This window comes from Rhineura floridana, chromosome 12 (genome assembly GCF_030035675.1).
Source record: "Rhineura floridana isolate rRhiFlo1 chromosome 12, rRhiFlo1.hap2, whole genome shotgun sequence".
NCBI lineage: Eukaryota > Metazoa > Chordata > Lepidosauria > Squamata > Rhineuridae > Rhineura > Rhineura floridana.
The window spans coordinates 31,531,248-31,550,729 of NC_084491.1; the positions used below are offsets into that span (position 1 = coordinate 31,531,248).

Here is a 19,482-nt window from a genome sequence, read left to right on the forward strand (position 1 = left end):
TAAAGTATGACATATGGCCATTGTATTTTTCTTATGCTGTCTCTCTAGGCATGGACATCATTGATGGGGGGTTGCTACGAATGGGCATAGCTGAATCACAAAAAAAATGGACCCCTCCTACCCTACTATGCTCTATTACATAGATCATCAGAGTCATAAAAAGCATCCTGAGAACCATTCACTTTGGAGGCGAGGAGAGACAGCTGTGGATATATAGATGGGTGATTGGCTCCTGTCCTTGTCACTTCCCTTCCTGTTTTCCCCTCCCCCACCTCCACACCACACATCTTCACTCTGCAGTGCTGTCAATGTACAGCTCCCTGCTATGCTAAAAGCTGTTCCAAATCTTATTATAAAGGCTTCAGTACAGGGGGAACATGATGTCTTTGCGTGAAGGTAGCATTCCCTTTACTGCTGTAATGAAAACTGCATCCAGTTTTGTTCTGTACCCAACAGAAGAATAGCCAGTGTTCAGCCCCTGCTAAAAAGTTCAAGGGTACAAGGACGTCGTCTCACACACAGCAACAAAAAGGAGGAACATTTTGAAGAGTGACCATTGTTCATGACAACTGAGGCTGATGGGAGCTGGAGTCCAACAACTTCTGAAGAGTCATAGGTTCTCTGTCCCTGCCTTTATCCTCATATCATGAGGAAGCCCTTTGGTTTGTAACAAGATCTGCAGAGGAAGAACTAGAGCAGGAAGGGGAACCTGCTGCCCTCCAGATGGTCTTGGACTACAACTCCCATCACCCCTAACCATTGACCATGCTGGGTGAGGCTGATGGGAGTTGGAGTCCAACTTCATCTAGAGGGAGACCACAGATTACTCATCCTTGGCCAAGAGGGTGGGTTTCTTCCTGCATTACTGATATTGGCTGAGTTATTGTTTACAATGGGGTATGCTCTCATTTGAGCACCTGGATCCATACGTTTCCATATGGTGTTACAATTATACACACAAAGCCTATAGCTGAGGAAAACACTCCTGCTTTGGCTGCCAGTAAAGGTTTGGCAGAATACACAATTGGAGAAGGTAGGCAACACAAGGGAAAACTGAGAAGAGAGAGTGGAAGCCAAATGTCTACCATCAGACCCCAGCTGGCAAAATGCAACAAATAGTACATGGGGGCAAGGGGAGAGACAGAGTTGAATAATGAAAAAAACAACAACCATGTTGTCCTTTTCTCCAGTCCTGAGGCATTTTAAATACACACAAGGTGAGCATGTTTTGCTTTATTTTCTCATTTAAGAGACATGACTGTGCAACAAGACTGGATTGACTAGCTCAATCAAATGTGGGTAGCCTTACCTGGAGGAGACAAATGGGAGTCTTCTCCTGGCTCTGAGCAGTACCTTTTCATATTATTGCAATAAAGTACAATCCCTTATTCCCTCCCCTCCCAGCTCCCCTACCCCCCTCTGCCCTCGTGTCCCCCCCTTTTCATTTCTGATGTTCATTTGTTTGGCTTATTATGTAGTGTTAAGTCCAAGATTGACAGCTGTTAAGATGGAGAGGTGTCCATCCCTGCATTGCATTGTGGCTCCCACTTATGGGTGAGCATGTTGATGGGAAAGAGACTGCCATTCTTGATGCAATCCTTCGCACGTTTATCTGGAAAAAAGTCCCACTGAGCTCGGTGGCAACTTGCTTCTGAATAAACCTACATAGGTTCAGGCTACACATGTCAGAGTCTCCTGTAGATTTTGAGAGACATCCTGGGCTTAGAGGCCATGTTTAAATCATCTCTAATTATGCATGGAGTTGCTCAAAGCTAAACTGATGAAAGTGCTCATGTTTATGTATTTAAGGGCTTATCCATATGGGAGCATTACTTCCTACTAAAGACGCTGTTTTTACCTCCATTTTCTATTTGCACAGTCCACAGAAGGGAGTGGGTGTGGAGAGGGGAATGTTTAACACACCTACCTAAAAGCATTGGAGCAAAGCATTTGCAAGGAGGAGAGCAGCACAGTGGAGATTATTTTTCCTCCACTTTAAGTATTAGCAGCGGATTGGGTTAGTACAGATTTACAAGGGGAAAACTGTGTGATAGCTTCTGTTTGCCGGTACATCATGTGAACCATGCAAATTAAAAGGAGAAGTGAGTAGCCCCAAACACACACTAAATCACTATGTAGATGAGCCCCAAGTCTGACTCCTGGAGGAGGTAATTTGTCATTTGCTTTTAATGGAGCAAATGAAAATGGACATGAGGAGCACCAACATGACTCATTAGGCATGCCTTGGGAGGGGGGGAATCAGATGGCCTGCTCCTGTAGTGAACAGAGGACACATAAAAAACAAACATGGAGCCATAAACTTGGCCTAGAACATCTCCTTCTTTAATCATTCCCGCTCTTTCTGATGTTTAGGAGTGAGTGCCAATGCTTATGAAGTCGATATGGCACACACACACCCATAAAAGGTTAAAAAGAACATTTGAGTAGGAAAAAACAGGGGGGACACATCAAAAACAGCCCAGTGGACAAGAAATACTGACTGACTGTTGGGGTGTGGGGAGAAAACCAGATGGAATGGGGAATGGAATGGAGTATCCTAGAGGAGGGTATGGCTGAAACCCTGAATAAGAGCACTCCATACTGCAACATTTTGTTGCAGGTCCCACTTGTATCAGTCGAATACAGGTATGGGGAACCTTTGGCCCTCCATATGTTGCTGAACTACAGCACCCATCAGGCCTGGCCATTGGCCATGCTTGCTGAGGTTGATGGGAGCTGTAGATCCCCACACCTGACCTAATATAACCTTCAGGGATTTCACCAGAGGGGGGTCTGCTGCTGCCCTCCCTCCTTCTCAAGGGTTTCCACAAAAATATTTCAGGGGGGAGGAGGAGGCCTATGAATTGTTACTACAGGTCACTGGCAACCTACTCCGCCCACCATTACATGGAGGGCAAGCACCCCCTTGCCTTCCTCCCTGTAGAGACCCTTGCTCCTTCTCTTCTGCTGCTGCCACCCCCCCATCTTCCTTTTTTCTGTGGTGGCATCATTCTTCTCTTCCCTCTGTTATCCCCATTCCTCCTACTCTCCCCCCACATACACCACACACATTTTCTCTCACAAACACACACACCTGCTGCATTAGCGACAGCAGCACTAGTGGTTTCTTCTCTGTCCCCTCCAGGGGAGTAGTCGTCCGGTGTCTCAGGGGATCTAAGACCCCTTACTTTTTTAGGAGTAGGTTCTCAGCAGGATACCTATGTCTCCAGCATCCTACAAGCCAACCAGCATGAAAAGGGAGTGTGTTAGCCACTGAGAAGAATCTTCTAGCATGCTTTCTTGTCCTTTCCTGCTGATTGCAGCCAATCAGAGTGAAAGGAAGTGAGTCAGCCACTGAGAAGACTCTTCTCAGTAGCTAACACACTCCACTTTCATGCTTATTGGCTCCTAGGGACGTCTGTTGTTGTGGGAGAAGGCATTAACAAGGACTTCATTCTCAACCCAGCAGCAAAAAAAATAAAAGGATGGGAGGGGGTGTGGCTGTGGCTATCATGAAGGGACCCTGCACTTCTGAATTTGCCACTACATTACTGGCCCCCTCCACATGCTTTTCTCCACCATGGCATCAGCACTGTGGCAAACCCCAGTCACCACACCCAAAATGCCTTGTTTTGAGGAAAGACCTCCTTGGCTGCTCCTCAGGGTGAGGCAGGGAGGAGGAGGAGGAGATCCTTGCCATGCCAGGCCCCTGTTATTGCCAGACATAGGACCGGATCATGAAGTGATTGAAGGGCCCAGGAGGGTACCAGTTCACTGCTCTCCCAAAACCCACCACAGGAGACAAATGTGTCTCATTCCTCCTGATGATGAGGCCAGCCCTGACAACCCTGATCCTGGGTGCAGAAACGGTGGCCCTCCAGATGTTGTTACACTCCAAGTCCCGTGAGCCCCAGTCAGAATGATGGGAGTTGTAGTTCAGCCACATCTGGCGGGCCACAGTTCCCCATCCCTGCCTGAAACACATTTGCCCTGATCCAGCAAGACAAGCCCTATCATTAGGCAGAGCAAGGCAACTGCTTTAGGTGGCAGGTGCTGGGGGCGGGGCAGCAACAGCAGCCCTCAACTGTTTCAACTGAGCTGCCCAGTCATTACTCTCTGTTGACACATGGACTCTCCTGGGCCCCCTAAAGTTGGCTGCACCATTAGGTGTAGTGGAGGGGGGCACCAACTCTGATGTAAGATTCAGCGGTCAGTCAAGATGGTTTCTGCTTGTGAAATGGTAAGGAAGCACCATCTTGTCCTTCACCTTGGGCAGCAAAATGTCTTGGCCCGGCCCCGTGATCTGGCAAGAGCAATCGATGTGCTGTGCCAGCACAAGATACGGATTCAGATGAAGCCTTTGGCACAACTTCCTAGTCCTCATGTTCCACCGTAACTAACAAGTACTGTGTCAGCCCCTGTTGGTGTTAGAGGTGTTGTGTGGTGGTAGAATGGTTGTGGGTGCTCCCTGGTGAAAGGACAGAGTTCCAGGGGTGGGGAGTGTGCAGTTTTGCCCCACCTTTTGGTGAGAGCGTAAGTTGGAGTGGTAGCAGCAAAAGTGGGGGTGACGCTGCTACCTGTGCACTCATGCTTGTGTGTTTGGTGGGTGGGGTTGTTTGTCTTTGTGGCATATTCATGTTTTGATCTGCTAGTAGTGATTGTGATTTAATTAATGTTAGTTATTTTAGGTTATATTGATGTTTAAGATTTTTTTACAGAATGCTTTGTATTGCTTTAAATGTGCAATTTTGTTTTTATGATGTTTAATGTTAATGTTAAGATGTTAATGTTTAAGATGATTTTTTCACATGTTTTGTATTGTATTAAATGTGTAATTTTGCTGGATTTTTTACACCACAGTAGACAGCTTAGAGGCTTCTTTTGAAGTATGAAGCAGTATGCAAATTAAATTAATAAATTAATAATAATAATGTAACTGAAATGGCACAGATACCTTCCCTGTTCACTCTCTGTCTCCATTTCCTTCACTTCCTTCGGTTGCATCCCCTGTGTTGAATTGTAAGCCCTCTGGGCAGAGACCACTCCCCTTGTACACTGTAAAGCGCCATGCACATTGATGGTACCATATGAATAAATGATAATATATCCCCATCAGCATCAGGATGCTTCTCCAAAATTAACCCTATAGAATACCTCCATGTGACTCTGGAGAGCCAGTGTGATGTAATGGTTAGAACATATCCTAGCATAACTCCCCCATAACCGAGTAAGCCCCTCTTCTCATGTAGATTACTGTAATGCATTGTACAGAGAGCCAGTGTAGTGTAGTGGTTACGGTGTTGGACTACAACCTGGAAGACCAGGTTTGGATCCCCCACAGCCATGAAACTCACTTGGTGACCTTGGGCCAGTCACTGCCCCTCAGGCTCAGAGGAAGGCAACGGTAAACCCCTTCTGAATACTGCTTACCATGAAAACCCTATTCATAGGGTCGCCATAAGACAGAATTGACTTGAAGGCAGTCCAATGCATTGTACATGGGGCTGCCCTTGAAGATGGTCCAGAAACTGTAATTGGTACAGAATATGGCTGCAAGCCTACTATGTGGGGCTGGGTATTAGGAGCATATTATGCCAGTACATCACCATCCCAGTGCCCCCTCTCCATTTCTAAGCCCAATTCAAAGTCTTGATTTTGTGTCTTGGGGTCACAGTATCTGAAATTTGTGCTCTGGGAGCATCATTAAAGGCCCTTCACTGTGTGCCCCCTCAAGCTGAGTTATGACGAATGCCCACTGGAGAAAAGACTTTCTCTGCTGCAGCCCCTCATTTGTGGAATGCCCTCCCCAAAGAGGTTTGCATGGTACCCCCTTCAATGTCATTTCAGCACCAGGCGAAAATTATTTCTTTCATTCTTGCAGGCTTTTCAGATCTGATCCTTTCACCTCTGTTTTATCCCTAAAATGTTTAGATTGTGATGATGATATGCGATGCCATTATGGCTTTCGATTTCTTGCCGTTTTGATATTGAATGTTTTAATGCTGTTTCTGAGAATTGCATTTCTCACGCTGTGGTTTAGTTGGTCGTTCTATACACTGCACGCCGCCCAGAGAATGTTGAGCAGCTCACTGTGCAACTAATGAATCCAGTAAATACATTTGTCGAGGCTCCCCGGATTTGTTTAGCCTCAATACACACAACACCGCCACTGCCTCCTCCTCCTCCTCCTCCCTACTGAGTTCTTTCCTTGACCCCTGTTCCCTCAAACAGATACTTCTGGTGGGTGGTTTGCTTATGTGTTTGTTTGCTGAAAGTACTGATGAGTAAACACACACCTTCTCCATGCCTTCAGCTTCTGCATTTCCTCTGCCCCATCTGCTTCTTTCTAGAGATGCATCTGCTAAGAAAAGAAGCAAGAAAGCCAGATCAGAGAGAGAAAGAGAGAGAGAGAGAGAGAGATCCTTGCAGACTCCCTTGCATGTGCTTGAAATGAGAGATGCAGAACTGGCAGCAGGGGACAGAACAGGCATCTGTGTTTTCTCAAGACAACCAAGGTTTAACTTCTCCCTTCCCCACCCCCCAAAAAACCCCTCTCCATGCCCCACATTGCTCCTGTCTGTGCAGCCTCTGAAAAGCAAAGCCTTGGCATATAAAACCCCTTCTTTCTCTCTCTCTTGCTCGCCCCACCTTTCCCTTCCCTGCCCTTCCTGTTCATTCAGAACAGATGATGCTCTGATCACATGGAGCCATCTCCTTCGCCTCGCCTCCCCTCCCCTCCAGCCCTTTAAATAGCTATATTACACAGAGAATTCATTTGTACTATACACACAGAGAGAGAAGCAGCAGCAGGCATGGAGAGGGAAATTTAATTGGCAGAAGTGGCAGCCGGGGAGGAGGGGCAGGGATGAGGACCAAGAGCTCTTTCTGAGATAGCAGAGGGCAGGAATAGCTGAGAAGGGGAGCAGCCGGGGAGGGCTGTGGTGCTTTGGGCATCTTTTGTCATAGCAAGCAGGAGGCGAGAGGGAGAGTCATGGCTACATGCTCTCCTGCATGCAGATGAGGATGGCATGGACTGGGCAACTGTAGAAGCAACTCTTCCCTGCCTCCCAGCTGTGGTTCCGCCAGCTGCCCCCAGAGCATCTCAGGAGGCACCACCATTTGCACGTAAGTTGCCTTCCTTTTTCTTGCTTTGGATTGATTTCTCACTTCCTTTGGCTGAGGAGAGCCAGGAGGCAGGAGGAGGTTGTAAGAGCACCCAAGCGGCAGCTTGGCTTCATGTGAGGCTACAGGAAAAGAAGCCCGGGACATTACAATATTACTCACACGGATCTCCCGGCTTGCCAGAGGACCACTGGGGAATCCATAAAAGCTTGTGAAGTTTCTGGTTGGGGAGGATATGCTCTCTTCTTTAACCTAGCAGGGCCCAAATGGTGCAAAAGTAATCTGGAAGTTATTCCAGGTTTGGCCACCATGGGACAAGTAAGGGTCGATTAAGAAGGAGGATCCAAAGATAAAGTGGGTTTGGAGCAAAATCAGAATTTAGTTGGAGACCGGCAGTTGAGCATCAGAAATGTTGCATTAAAAAAAAAAGGCCCTAGCCCTAATGCGCTTCAGGGATTTACTAGTTCACAGTGTGACAATGCCCAGCTAGCAACACAAATGGTCAGGAACAATGGGAGTTGTAGTCCAACAACATATGGGGGGGCAGGTTGGAGAAGGCTGGGTTAGATGGTTTCAGAGGATACCTAGCTTCCAAGTACGGACACAGTGTACTTTTTAATGGCAAATGCTAGAGACATTCAATAGGAAAGACGCATCACCTTTGTGCCCTGCCCATGGAAAGGGTTTGAACTGGACTCCTAGCCTAGAATGGATGTTGGTGTGAACCAGCAGGGCTCTACTTTTGTTTGTAGGTGCTCAGGAGATCATTTGGAAACTAACTGTTAAGTAGAAATGGACTGAAAAAGTGTTGGAAACATAGTGTGTGTATGTGTGCAGTAGTGTAATGACAAGTTCCGAAGTGCAGGGTTCCTTTATGATAGTCACGCCACGCCCCCTCATAGCCACATCCCATTATTTGCTTGCTTGCTGTCCATCGTCATCTCCATATTTCTTAGTCCTTCCCATGTGCACCTTCTCCCAGGACAACAGATGTCCATGGGAGTCAATCAGCATGCAAGAATGAGTGTGTTAGCTACCGAGAAGAGACTTCTCAGTGGCTGACTCATCTTCTTTCACTCTGATTGGCTCCAATCAGCAGGAAAGGGCAAGGAACTATGTATGAAGATACTTCTCAGTGGCTAATACACTCCCCTTTCATGCTGATTGGCTCATAGAATGCTGGAGAGATAGAGACCCTGCTCCCAAAAACAGAAGGGGTCTAAGACCCTCTGAAACCCTGGACCACTACACCCCTGTATGTGTGTGTGCACATATTGAGTATGGGTTGCATCCAATGCTGGTCCTACTCAGAGCAGACCCATTAATAGTCATGGCTAACTTAGGTTCATTCATTTCAATGAGTCTACTCTAAGTACACTACACAACTACTCTGGTTGAATATGATCCTTGGAAGTGATAAGATGAATGTCAGAGGCAGTGGGAACTATTGTAGTCTCAGGGGACTACAAAATGTGAGTCAGAAATGCTTGGATTCAAATTCATCTTCAGCTATGGACCCATCAGAAGGACTGTGACTTCTCTCCCAGGATGGCTGCTAGCACCACATTGGGGTTCTACGAAGGAGTTTCTCTCCATTGCTTACTTCTGAGCCATCCTCAAAACTCACCTTTTCCATGATGCCTTTGGTCTAGCCTAGCCTTACCAACCTGGTGCCCTCCAGATGTTTTGGACTACAGCTCCCATCAGCTCCATGCTGGCTGGGGCTGTCAGGAATTGTAGTCCAAATCTTTTGGAAGGCACTAGGGTATGAAAGGCTGGTTTAGCTTCTTGGTCATCACCCCCTATTGAAATGAAGTCTAAATCCATATCAGTTTCATTCTCTCATATATAAACTCAGATTATGTTTGTTTCTGTCCTCCATCCCTCCATCCCTTCCTTCCTCTGTTGTCTTCTTGACGGTGGGACAGACTTAGATGAGAAGGCAACAGACTTGTTTGTTTAAACAGGGGCTTGCACAATCATATATAAAGGGGGTGATTTTTACAGGGAAAGGGGATCCAAGAAAAAGGAAACTTGGGAAGGGCCATAACTTGGGAAGGGCCATGTGGGAAGGACCATGACTCAGTAGTACAGCATCTGCTTTGCATGTAGAAGATCCCAGGTTCAATCCCTGGCATCTCCAGGTAGGGTTGGGAGATAACCCTTGCTTGAAACTATGAAGAGCTACTGCCCTAGTCAAAACTGAGCTATATGGACCAATGGTCAGACTCAGTATAGGGCAGCTTCCTATGTCCCTACATTTCTCCCCAAAAGTCTCCCATCTAACCTACCCTTTAGCGTTCCCTCCCCATAAATCTTAGACAGGTGTTCTCTCTGCTGTTTTTTCAGTGCCTACTGAAGACCTTCCTCTTCCAACAAGCCTTTTAAGAGTCCTTTATCCCACTCTGTATCAGAATTGTTTGTAGTTAAGATGTTTTGTTTTTCAAATATTTTCCAGATACTTTTATTGTTGTTTGCTGCCCTTGGCTCTTTTGGGGATGAAGGATGGGATATAAATTGAATAAACTAATAAATGTAGGACTTCCAGGTAGGGTTCCCTGCCAGATCAGAGCTCAGCTGAGAGAGAGAAAGGTGGTGGTGGTGGTGCTGAAGTCTTTGAAGAGGTAATCCCCTCTTTGAGGGGAGATTTTAACCACCCTCCCAGATGTCCCTTTCACTCCAGTTTCTATATAATTGGGGACAGTGGTGGCTGGTGCTCATTGGGACTGGTGGTATGGAAGGCAGGGAGCCCAACAGCAGATGGCACCAGAGCCAACGACAGGCAGAGTCGACTCATTCTGGTTTTCTTCCCATCCTCCTCCCTGCTGAGTTCTGTAAGGGCAACCCTAAAACTAAGGAGGAGGCAGAAGCTGACAGCCAGTGTCATCCCTAGGCTGGTTGTATGCGAGGAGGTAGGCAGGAGGGCACTGACTGAGCTTGGTGGGGCACTGGCCCATTTGCCCTAATGGACCAGCCTCCACTGACTGAGGAAGACTCTGGTCTTCCTATTATCACACCTAATGTGGCTCTGCCTATACTTAGATTGTAAGCTTTTAAGGACAGGAATCTCTCATTTTGAGGTGGTCATGTTCCTCTGTAAAGTGCCATGTACATCAGTGCTACTGTTTATTTGTTGTTGCTGCTGCTGTTGACAAAGCCAGATTGAAAAAAACCCTCTAAAGCTTTTTGTTACGTTCCAGTGATGCCATTATCCAGGTAAGACCTAGCTGTGTGGTCTGTTTTTAAGGTGTTTTAGAGTGCTTTTAGTGTTTTGTTTGCCACCCTGGGCTCCTACTGGAAGGAAGGGCAGGATATAATAATAATAATAATAATAATAATAATAATAATAATAATAATAATAATAATAATAATAATAATAATAATAATAATAATAATAATATCCAGACTTTCTGTTTGCTGCTGTGGAAATCACTAGCTGGCTGGCAGAGAACTGAGTTCTACAAACTGATTAGGAGCCAGAGAAGTTTGAATCAATGTGAGCCAAAGGTCAGCACCATTGCTACGCCGCTAGACCCAGCTTGATTTTAATGTGGTTGGAATGCGCCAGTAACTTAAGAGCCAAACTCTGATCTGGATCGTCTGATGCTTCCCACCTCCAAGACCTTGCCAATGAATGAGGCAGGGCCTAGATGTCTCCCTTCTTTCAATAGAGGGGAAGGTAGAGGGTTAGTGGAACATCCACATGGACAATGTCCCACACAAGCCCCGATGCAAGGAATGAAAGATCTGCTTGTGAACAGGTTGTATTGACTGCAATAGAACTTTTGCAGGAACACATCTTGATGGATTATGCCCTTGTAACTTGGGGGATGCTGGAAGAGAGCAAGGGGTGGGGAACTTTTTTCATCTCAGGGACCACATTCCCTCCTGTGGTGAGGTGGGGGCTGCATGCCCGGGGGGGGGGGCTGGATCCAAAGGCAAAGTGAGCAGAGCAATGGGTGCAACTTTTACTTTGTGCAGTAGGCTACATTTGAGCTTTGCAAGGTTTCTTTCTATACACACCCACAGTTGCGGCATCCGGGCAAGCAAGAAGCGTTATCACAATTCAAGCATGCATTCCAGACAGGCAAGAGCACTCAAGGAGGGTGCAAAGCAAGGCCAGGGAGGGGTGTGGCTTGAGAAGAGGGGGCTCACCTGCAGAAAGTCCGAGGGCCTGATAGAGAGGCTGAGGGGGGCTCATTTGGCCCCTCAGCTTTAGGCCTTTCCACTTCCCCCCCTGGACATGTTCCACTAGGTCTTTGAAGCTCTGTATCCTTGGAAAGTTGTAGGCGTGAGAAAGAGGTCAGTTCAGCAGGGTCAGCTCAGCTCCCATGGATTGCAGCATGAATAACCTTGCAATAGGGAAAGGGGAAAAATGATCCAAAATAAAAGACCAGTTAATAAGGTTGCCTTGTTTTGTTTTGTCTTGTTGAAGGGCTGGGGATGTTGGTTGATTGTTGTTTTGGTTCAGCTCATTCTCAAGGGAATAGAGAAAAGCTCTTCCCTACCTCTCAAAATGCCAGAAGACAAAGTCATCCAATGAAATCTATTGGTGATAGACTCAGGACAAGCAAAAGCCTGTAGTTTGTGTGCCTTTTCAACTCATGAAGGCTCCCTATATGGTGTAGAATGCTGATCTTCCAGGGTTCTCGAACCCAGATCTTCTAAATCATACAAGGAGCTTACAAGAGTAACTCAGGCTCCCTGATACAGACATTTGTCTCCAACTTGTGGAGCAAAATGAAGATGCGTCTTTCACTAGATTTCACTAGATGCGTCTTTCGCTAAAGATTTCTGAAGTGCTCTGTATGCACAGCTTCAAAGTGGTTTGCAAATTTCCAAACGAAAACTACCCGTATATAAAATAATCTGGCATTTGCTTAAAAATACAGATATGACAAACAACTGACACTAATGCATGTAGTAACCATTTAAAAGAGAATTGCAGCCCACACATTCTGTTGAGTATATTTGGGTATATTTATTTAAGCAAAGCAGGGCTCAAATAAAACAGTAAAAAAAACCCTAGAGTTGATGGGATATAGTGGGTAGGTGAAGTGGGGAATCTGGATCCATGGCGAGGGACAGAGAGATGTGATGAGTTAAAAAAGCCCCTCTGCATTGCCACTGTGAGTTCTTTAGAAGTCTTTCCTGCAAACATTGCCTTGACTTTTTTTTACCTCTGCTACCATGAGGGCTAGGAACTTGGGGTGCCTCTTCTGCAAGCAGGATTCAGGCACATAGTGTAAATTTTAGCATGTGTTTTAAATTGTTTTAAATTTTAAATTGTGTTTTAAGTTGTTTTTAAAATATGTGTTTTTAAATTGTATATTTGTTTTAATGTTTTGAGTTGCTGTAAACCGCCCAGAGAGCTTCGGCTATGGGGCGGTATACAAGTTAAATAAATAAATAAATAAATTTAGGTTTGTGCAATTAAAGTGGATTCAAGCACTGTGTCAGCCTAGCATAGCAAGTCCACTTTACAGAAGAAGTGACTTTTTGCAATTAGCAAAGGGACGGGGAAATGCGCTGAAATGCATGGGCAGGGCCGGTTCTAAAGGGCGGCCAGGTGGGGCACTGGCCTGAGGGCCCCTGGAGCTACAGGGGGCCCTCCGCTCTCCTTCCGCGATCCATGGAACCATCCGTGGACCGCCATCCCCCGCTATTCCCCTGCTTTACCTACCTTTCCAGGGAAGGGGAGAGGAGGGGCCCAGGGCAGGCTGGTACCCAAGGGCCCCGGCATGCCTGGGGCCGGCCCTGTGCATGGGACAAACAAATGATTAGCAGGAAGATGTGCAAACACCCCACAAGCAAAATCAGGATGAATGCAGGATGAAAGCTGCTCAGTGTCATGCAACCACCTTGTAAACGAATCAGGATGAATACTAAGTCTGGACACAGTCTAACCACTGCACAAGCTTTGTGCAAGCAAAACAGGATGAATGCTGACTGAGCAGGTCATCTGGAGGAGTCATAACTTTAAAAAGAAAAAAAGTCAAAGGCTACTTGAAGAGGGGCCATAGCTCAGTGGCAGAGCACATGTTTTGCTTGCAGAAAGTGCAACCCCTGGAGTCTTCAGTTAAAAGGATAAAGGACCAGGATGTTGTAGGCCTCAGCCTGAGAGCCTAGACGGCCACCACAAGACAGACTATACAATACTGATCTAAATGGCCAAATAGTGTCACCTGGCAATATGGCAGCTTCCTATCTTCCCTCTGTGAAGGGTGCATTTGGATACCACAGTCTGCAGGCAAATCCTGTAACTGATTGTACAAGCATAATCATGCTCTAGCATCCCTGGATCTAAACTTTAGTCTTAATCATCAGCATCAATGGGAAATGGTCACCATCTTTTATCTCTTAAAAAAGTAGTTTATAACAGAGCTTTAAGAAGCGCCCTGCTGGATCAGACCATCTGGCCTAGCATCTTGTCTCCAACAGTGAGCAGACAGAAATCTATGGGAGGTTTGCAAACAGGGCATATAGGGAACACCCCTCCCTTATTGTTTCTTCCCATCCTCTGGTACAGACAGAATGAATTGTATAAGCAAGCAATGCACTGTATGACACCATGGGGAAGCAGGTACATATTTTATCAGAATAGATGGAACTGTTTCTCTTGATTTCCCCTGATGACCAGAACTGGAAGCAACAAATCCCAGAAGAGAGATTGCTGCCAAAAGATAGGCAGTGCAAGAGGCACAATATATGCTCAGGGAAGCAACCAGAATCCCCGGTGCTGCTATGACCTCTCCAGATAAAGGGCAACTTCTTCCTAGAGACTCACAGGGTTGCATCTGACATGGTCTGAGCAGAAGGCAGCTCATGCAACCAATCCTTCCCATCCCCTTCTCCCTCATGGAGCTCCCTGTACCCTTCTCCCTTGAAAAGCCTCTCCAGAGAATCGGAGGGATAGGAACATAGGTAGCCGTCTTATACTGAATCAGATCATTGGTCCATCTAGCTCAGTATTGTCTGCACTGACCGACAGCAGCTCTCCTGGGTTTCAGACAGGAGACATGCCCAGCCCTACCTGGAGATGCCAGGGATTGAACCTGGGACCTTCTGCGTGCAAAGCAATGCTCTTCAGCTCAGCTGCAGCCCTTCCCCCTAACCTTCTGGTCCCAGCATCTCCATGTGGGGCTCAGAGACACCCCTTCCTGAAACCTTGGAGAGCCACTGCCAGTAGACCATACTGAGCTGGATGGAGCCAATGGTCTGACTCCTGTGTGCTGTATACAGAAGGGGAGGGGAAGCAAGTAAAGGGGTTCAAGGAGGGGTGTAACTTGGCTTGATCCAAGTTGCTAAGAGAAGGATACCCCCAAATACCCCAAAGGTAATTAGCGTAGGTAATTGTGAACCCCCTCTAGGATGTACACCTTCACGTGGTGAGGGGATCTGAGAGTGTTGAGGAAGCTGAGAGCTCAGCAATGCAATCAGGAGTCTAGACCAAGAGGTTAGTCTCATAGCAGGGGCACCCAAGGCGGAATGGTCAGAGCTGAGACACCAGACTAAGATGCTTCCAGACTCAGGGGAAGACAATGGTAAACCACCTCTGAATACCTCTGACCGTGAAAACCCTATGAACAGACTATCCAAAATGCAATTGCTTATTCATAGGGTCACCATAAGTCGTAATTGACTTGGAGGCCTACAACAATAACAATTATGAATGGGGTTGGTAGGAGATATGTAGTAAGTGCAGAGCTTGGAAAAGTTACTTTTTTGAACTGCAGCTCCCATCAGCCCCAGCCAGCATGGCCACTGGATTGGGCTGATGGGAGTTGTAGTTCAAAAAAGTAACTTTTCCAAGCTCTGAGTAAGTGTCAGCCTTCCTTTTTGCAATCTTTTTCATGAAATAAGTATGTACAGTCTCATTTGATTGGCCAAGCAGAGGAACATCTGTCATGGAACTCACAATGGAAGAGAGGGGAATCAGCTTGTACAGGGCTCTCATTCCCGGGAGAGGTCCATACATCACTTGGTTTTTGTGCGGTTGATAAATGCAGCTCCATGTGTGAATGAAATGCACACTGAGCATGGCAATTCTGAGACGGGATTGAAGTTCTGTTTGTGGGACGCTAAAACCCACTGTTGGTGTTGCCATTATGAAGTGGCGGATGTGCATGGAACATTGGAAGCTGCCTGATACCAAGTCAGACCATCAGACCATCCAGCTCACTATTGCCTGTACCAGCAGTAGCCAATGTGGTCCAGATGTTGTGAACCATTGGGCATGCTGGCTGGGGCTGATAGGAGTTGGGAGTCCAACAACATCTGGAAGACACCAGGTTGCTTACCACTGGCCTTCAGTGACTGGTAGCAGCTACATTTGGAGTTTCAGACAGCTATACTGGCAGGAACTGAACCTGCGACCTTTTGTATGCCAAGCATGTGTTCTATCACTGAGCTACAGCGTCTCTCCTAGCTCATAATTCCATTCATGTTATTGAGATTGTGTGCCATTAACTTCCCGAGAACCAGGGCTGCCAGCATATTATTGCATCCTCCCCATTAGTTATAATTCTTTGTTAAAATTTCTTCCTGGTCTATGATTTTATTTTAATTATAGCCCTTACATGCAAACAGTGAAATGGCATCAGCCAGCAAGTGCACTATAAATACTAATCTGTGTGTGCATGCAGGGGGAAGATATAAATTTAGAGAGCCTTGCATTTCCATTCTAAAATGGACAGCTTTGGCTTAAACTAATTAAACTCTATAGAGGGCAAGTCAAACAGCTGGCCTGATTATAATGGCTGGATCTCTCTCTAGTTTATATAGAGAAAGGCATTTGTGTTTCGTAGCACAACTACCACTGGCATATATAACTCTCATATTTGTGCTTTTCTTTTTAAGTCTTCGATCACCACCACCACTTAACAGAGATTCTACCCATGCATTGTAGTATATGCAAACAATCAGATCTTGGGAGAAAGCTGTGGCCACTCCTATCTAGAACAAGTCTTATGGTCCTTCATTCATGCCTACACAAGTAGACCAATGTAACACATTCTCCTTAGGGTCAGTGCTTAAAATGATTGGGAGGAGGCAGTGGGGCCCTTGATGAAATTCATAAGCCCCCCTGCTTTACTTGGATTCCCCTCCCCAATTTTAGCCAAATCATGCCACAAGAGCATTCTAAAAAGAGTAGTTAAGTGAGCATTAAGAGCCCTGGTGGATGAGGCCAAAGGCTAATCTAGTCCAGCATCGTGGCCTCACAGTGGCCAACCAAATGTCTATGGGAAGCTTGTAAGCAGGACCAGAACACAACAGCACTCTCCCCACTTGTGATCCCCACCAACTGGCATCCAGAAGCATATCGCCTCTGACAGTGGAGGGAGAGCAGAGCCATCATGGCTAGTAGCCATTGATCACCTGATCTTCCATGAATTTGTCAAAATTAACAAAGGAACTGGGGCAGGGACTCCCTTGCCTCTGCACTGTAATTCAAAGACTTTATGATACTCTGCAAACATTTCATCTGTTGGAAAACATGGCAGTTCTATAGTGATAGAGTTTATAGTTTAGAGACCTTCCCTTTCATGGGACACATAATTTAAGGAAGCGGTCATTTGAGGACATGCTCAAATTAGGCCACCTGGGGCTATGACAGCAGAAGAAGGCAAGCAACCTTGCTCTATAAGTTGCTGCGTTACTCTACCTCAGGGTGCGGGACCTTTTTCACCTTGAGGGCCACATTCATTTCTGGGCACTCTTCCAGGGGTCATATGACAGTGGTGGGTAGGGCAACAGATGTAACTCTTTTTTATACAGTCAGCTAGTTTCTGCATATACTCACACATGATTTTATATTCCATTCAGGCAAGCATAAGAGTTCACCGGTGAGAAAAAAACAAACACTTGAGGGTGCAAAGCAAGGGCCAAAAGGAGGTGTGGCCATGGGAGAGGGGGTGTCACCTAGAGAGAGTCCCAAAGGCCAGACAGAGAAGCCTGCAGGGCTGCATTCAGTCCCCGGGCCTGAGGTTTCTCACTCCAGCTCTACATATTCATGGTGTGCTTTATGCTAGTCCTCATTCCTGCTGTGTTTATGGGCTCCAAAAGAAGTTCATCATCCCGATAGGTGTGGACCAACAAAAGTACAGTTATACTACTAACCCAGTGTCCACTACATGCCATTGCTTTTTGGACATAATTCAAGATTGCCAGGTTTGATCTAAATGTGTTCTCAGTTATGCCCCACAACTGGCTGTGAAACTCCCTTCCACCAGAGGCATCTCAAACTCTACAGAATATTTTGTAAGACAACCTTATTGGCCTTTATGTAATTCACCCTCTACATGTTGTTGGACTGCAACTCCTATCAGCCCCAGCCAGCATAGCCAATGGTCAGGGATGATGAGAATTGCATTTATTTATTTATAAATATATTTGTATACTGCTATTTCATTTAAAAACATCAAAGCAGTCTACAAGTTAAAAAAAAGTACAGTAAAAACCATTAGAAATGCAGTAAAAGAAACAAAAGGCAACTATTGCAGGAAGACATCTTTTAAATTGCCTGCATAAGCCTGATGGAACAGAAAGGTTTTCAGCAAGCATTGAAAAGTTAAAAAAGAAGGCGCCTGTTGAATCTCTGTTGGCAGAACATTCCAGAGAACCGGGCCAATGACACCGAAGGTTCGATTTCGTGTTGATGTTACATGAGCTTCGCCAACGTGGGGACGACTGAAGCTGCTCCAGCAGATGATCTCAGTGAAATACTGTCTAACCACATCTGGAGGGCCACAAATTCCCCAATCCTGACCTAGAGATAGATTCCTCTATTCGTTTCACAATTTTCTAGAAAGTCAATTAGATAATTTCAAAAGCAGATGGTTGTTGGCTGATGTAGACAAGTTTGTTACCTATGGGATAGTTTTATATGCATCAGCAGAGAGCACATTACATGCTACTTTCTTGACCCAAAGCAGTATCAACTTCCAAGGGATTTCTTTTTAAATCTTAATGATTTTAGGAAGTTGAACATTTTAAATGTTGATAGTTTGCCATTCTGAATGTGCTTTAATTTTGTTTTTTCATTTTTTCGTGATTTATATTGTAATGGCCATTGGTTACAAACAATAAAAATCTTATTGAACTAAGACACCCTTTCTCATCCTCAGGAGTGGGGCACCTTTGTCCCCCCAGATGTTGCTGAACTACAACTCCCATCATCCCCAGTGGTCATGCTTGTTGGGTCTGATGGGAGTTGTAGCTCAGCAACATCTGGAGGGACAAAAGTGCCCCATTCCTGCTTAACCCGGCACCCTCCAGAAATGTTGGACTACAACTCACATCAGTCCCAGCCAACCCAGCTGTGCTAGGAACTGTAGCCCCAAACATCTGAAAAGCACCAAGATGGTGCAGGATATTCTAAGACTGTCTTGCTCAAGCAGGACTCAGCAGTGACAGGGTAATTTTAATCAGTTTGTATGTCATTCCCTATACACACACGTCGCGAATTTAATTCTGATTTGGTTGTGCCACATTCTGTTCTTCTAATCTAAACTGTTCTTGCCCATCCTGTGCCTTAGAGATGCGGCAGATAAAAAGTGAACTACATAAAAATTAAATTATAGAGAGTAATTGGGATCTCTGCCTAGGTTTCATTGACTTTGTGACATCTGAATTGGCCCTTTGCCTGTTCAGCAATCACTGAAAAACATTTTTTAACCCAATCATTCTTTTAAAAAGATCGAACGCTATATTTCAGCCAGTACTTCCAAGAGCAACAGTCCTTACTCCAAAGCTCATGTAGAAACAAGAAATGCTCCTTTTCTCACCCCCATCCCTCCCACTCTCTCTCTGTTGGTACAGTATTTCCAAGACTAATAGAAGGAGACCAGCCGTCAGCAGCTGGAGTTCTGTTATAACAGGCAGAGCGACTACCTGATTGCTTTGGTAAGTAACTATCGTCAATCAGTTCCCTTTGTGCTTCTGTGGGTAAGTATCTCTCATGCAGTCCTCAAAGGATTCCCCCTTAAGCTGGCATTAATTTCCTCCTCTGCCACGGTTACAAAAACCTCAGAAGATAAAATGCAAGCAATTTTCATTACTTCTGTGCTGAGCCAAGATTGCATTTTGAATAGGAATTATACACGGAAGCTGGAAAGACGTAGAGGGATCCATTTTGTTGTGCTCTGGAGTGCACTTCATTATTTGAGTTGCTGTACTCTTCCTTTTATTTATTTATTTATTTATTTATTTTATTATTATTATTATTATTGAGGCTAATCAGATGCAATAGCAAAGTGGTTTTCACATTACACATTATTTTGTCAGATAATAAAAAGATCAATACTGATGAGTTTCCCTGAAAGTCAGCTTTTGTACTACTAACATTCCCCCATAACAAGC

At 45.6% G+C, this 19,482-nt stretch overlaps 2 protein-coding genes across 3 annotated transcripts in view; one reads left to right on the forward strand and one right to left on the reverse strand.

Moving 5' to 3' along the window:
* Positions 1-6,328, reverse strand: part of KCNJ1 (potassium inwardly rectifying channel subfamily J member 1) — a 46,130-nt gene extending 39,802 nt beyond the window's left edge. Inside the window, exon 1 of the mRNA XM_061592626.1 lies at positions 6,297-6,328. The gene's annotated coding sequence lies outside the window, so the exon portion shown is untranslated. The remainder of the gene's footprint in view (positions 1-6,296) is intronic.
* Positions 6,329-6,893: 565 nt separating this feature from the next.
* The window catches only part of KCNJ5 (potassium inwardly rectifying channel subfamily J member 5), a 50,053-nt gene continuing 37,464 nt past the window's right edge, over positions 6,894-19,482 (forward strand). The window contains exons 1-2 of one of the 2 annotated variants that reach the window (XM_061592458.1): positions 6,894-7,125; positions 18,943-19,026. The gene's annotated coding sequence lies outside the window, so the exon portion shown is untranslated. Of the gene's footprint in view, positions 7,126-10,288; positions 10,339-18,942; positions 19,027-19,482 lie in introns of those variants that run through there. The other variant, XM_061592459.1, reaches the window with a different exon arrangement.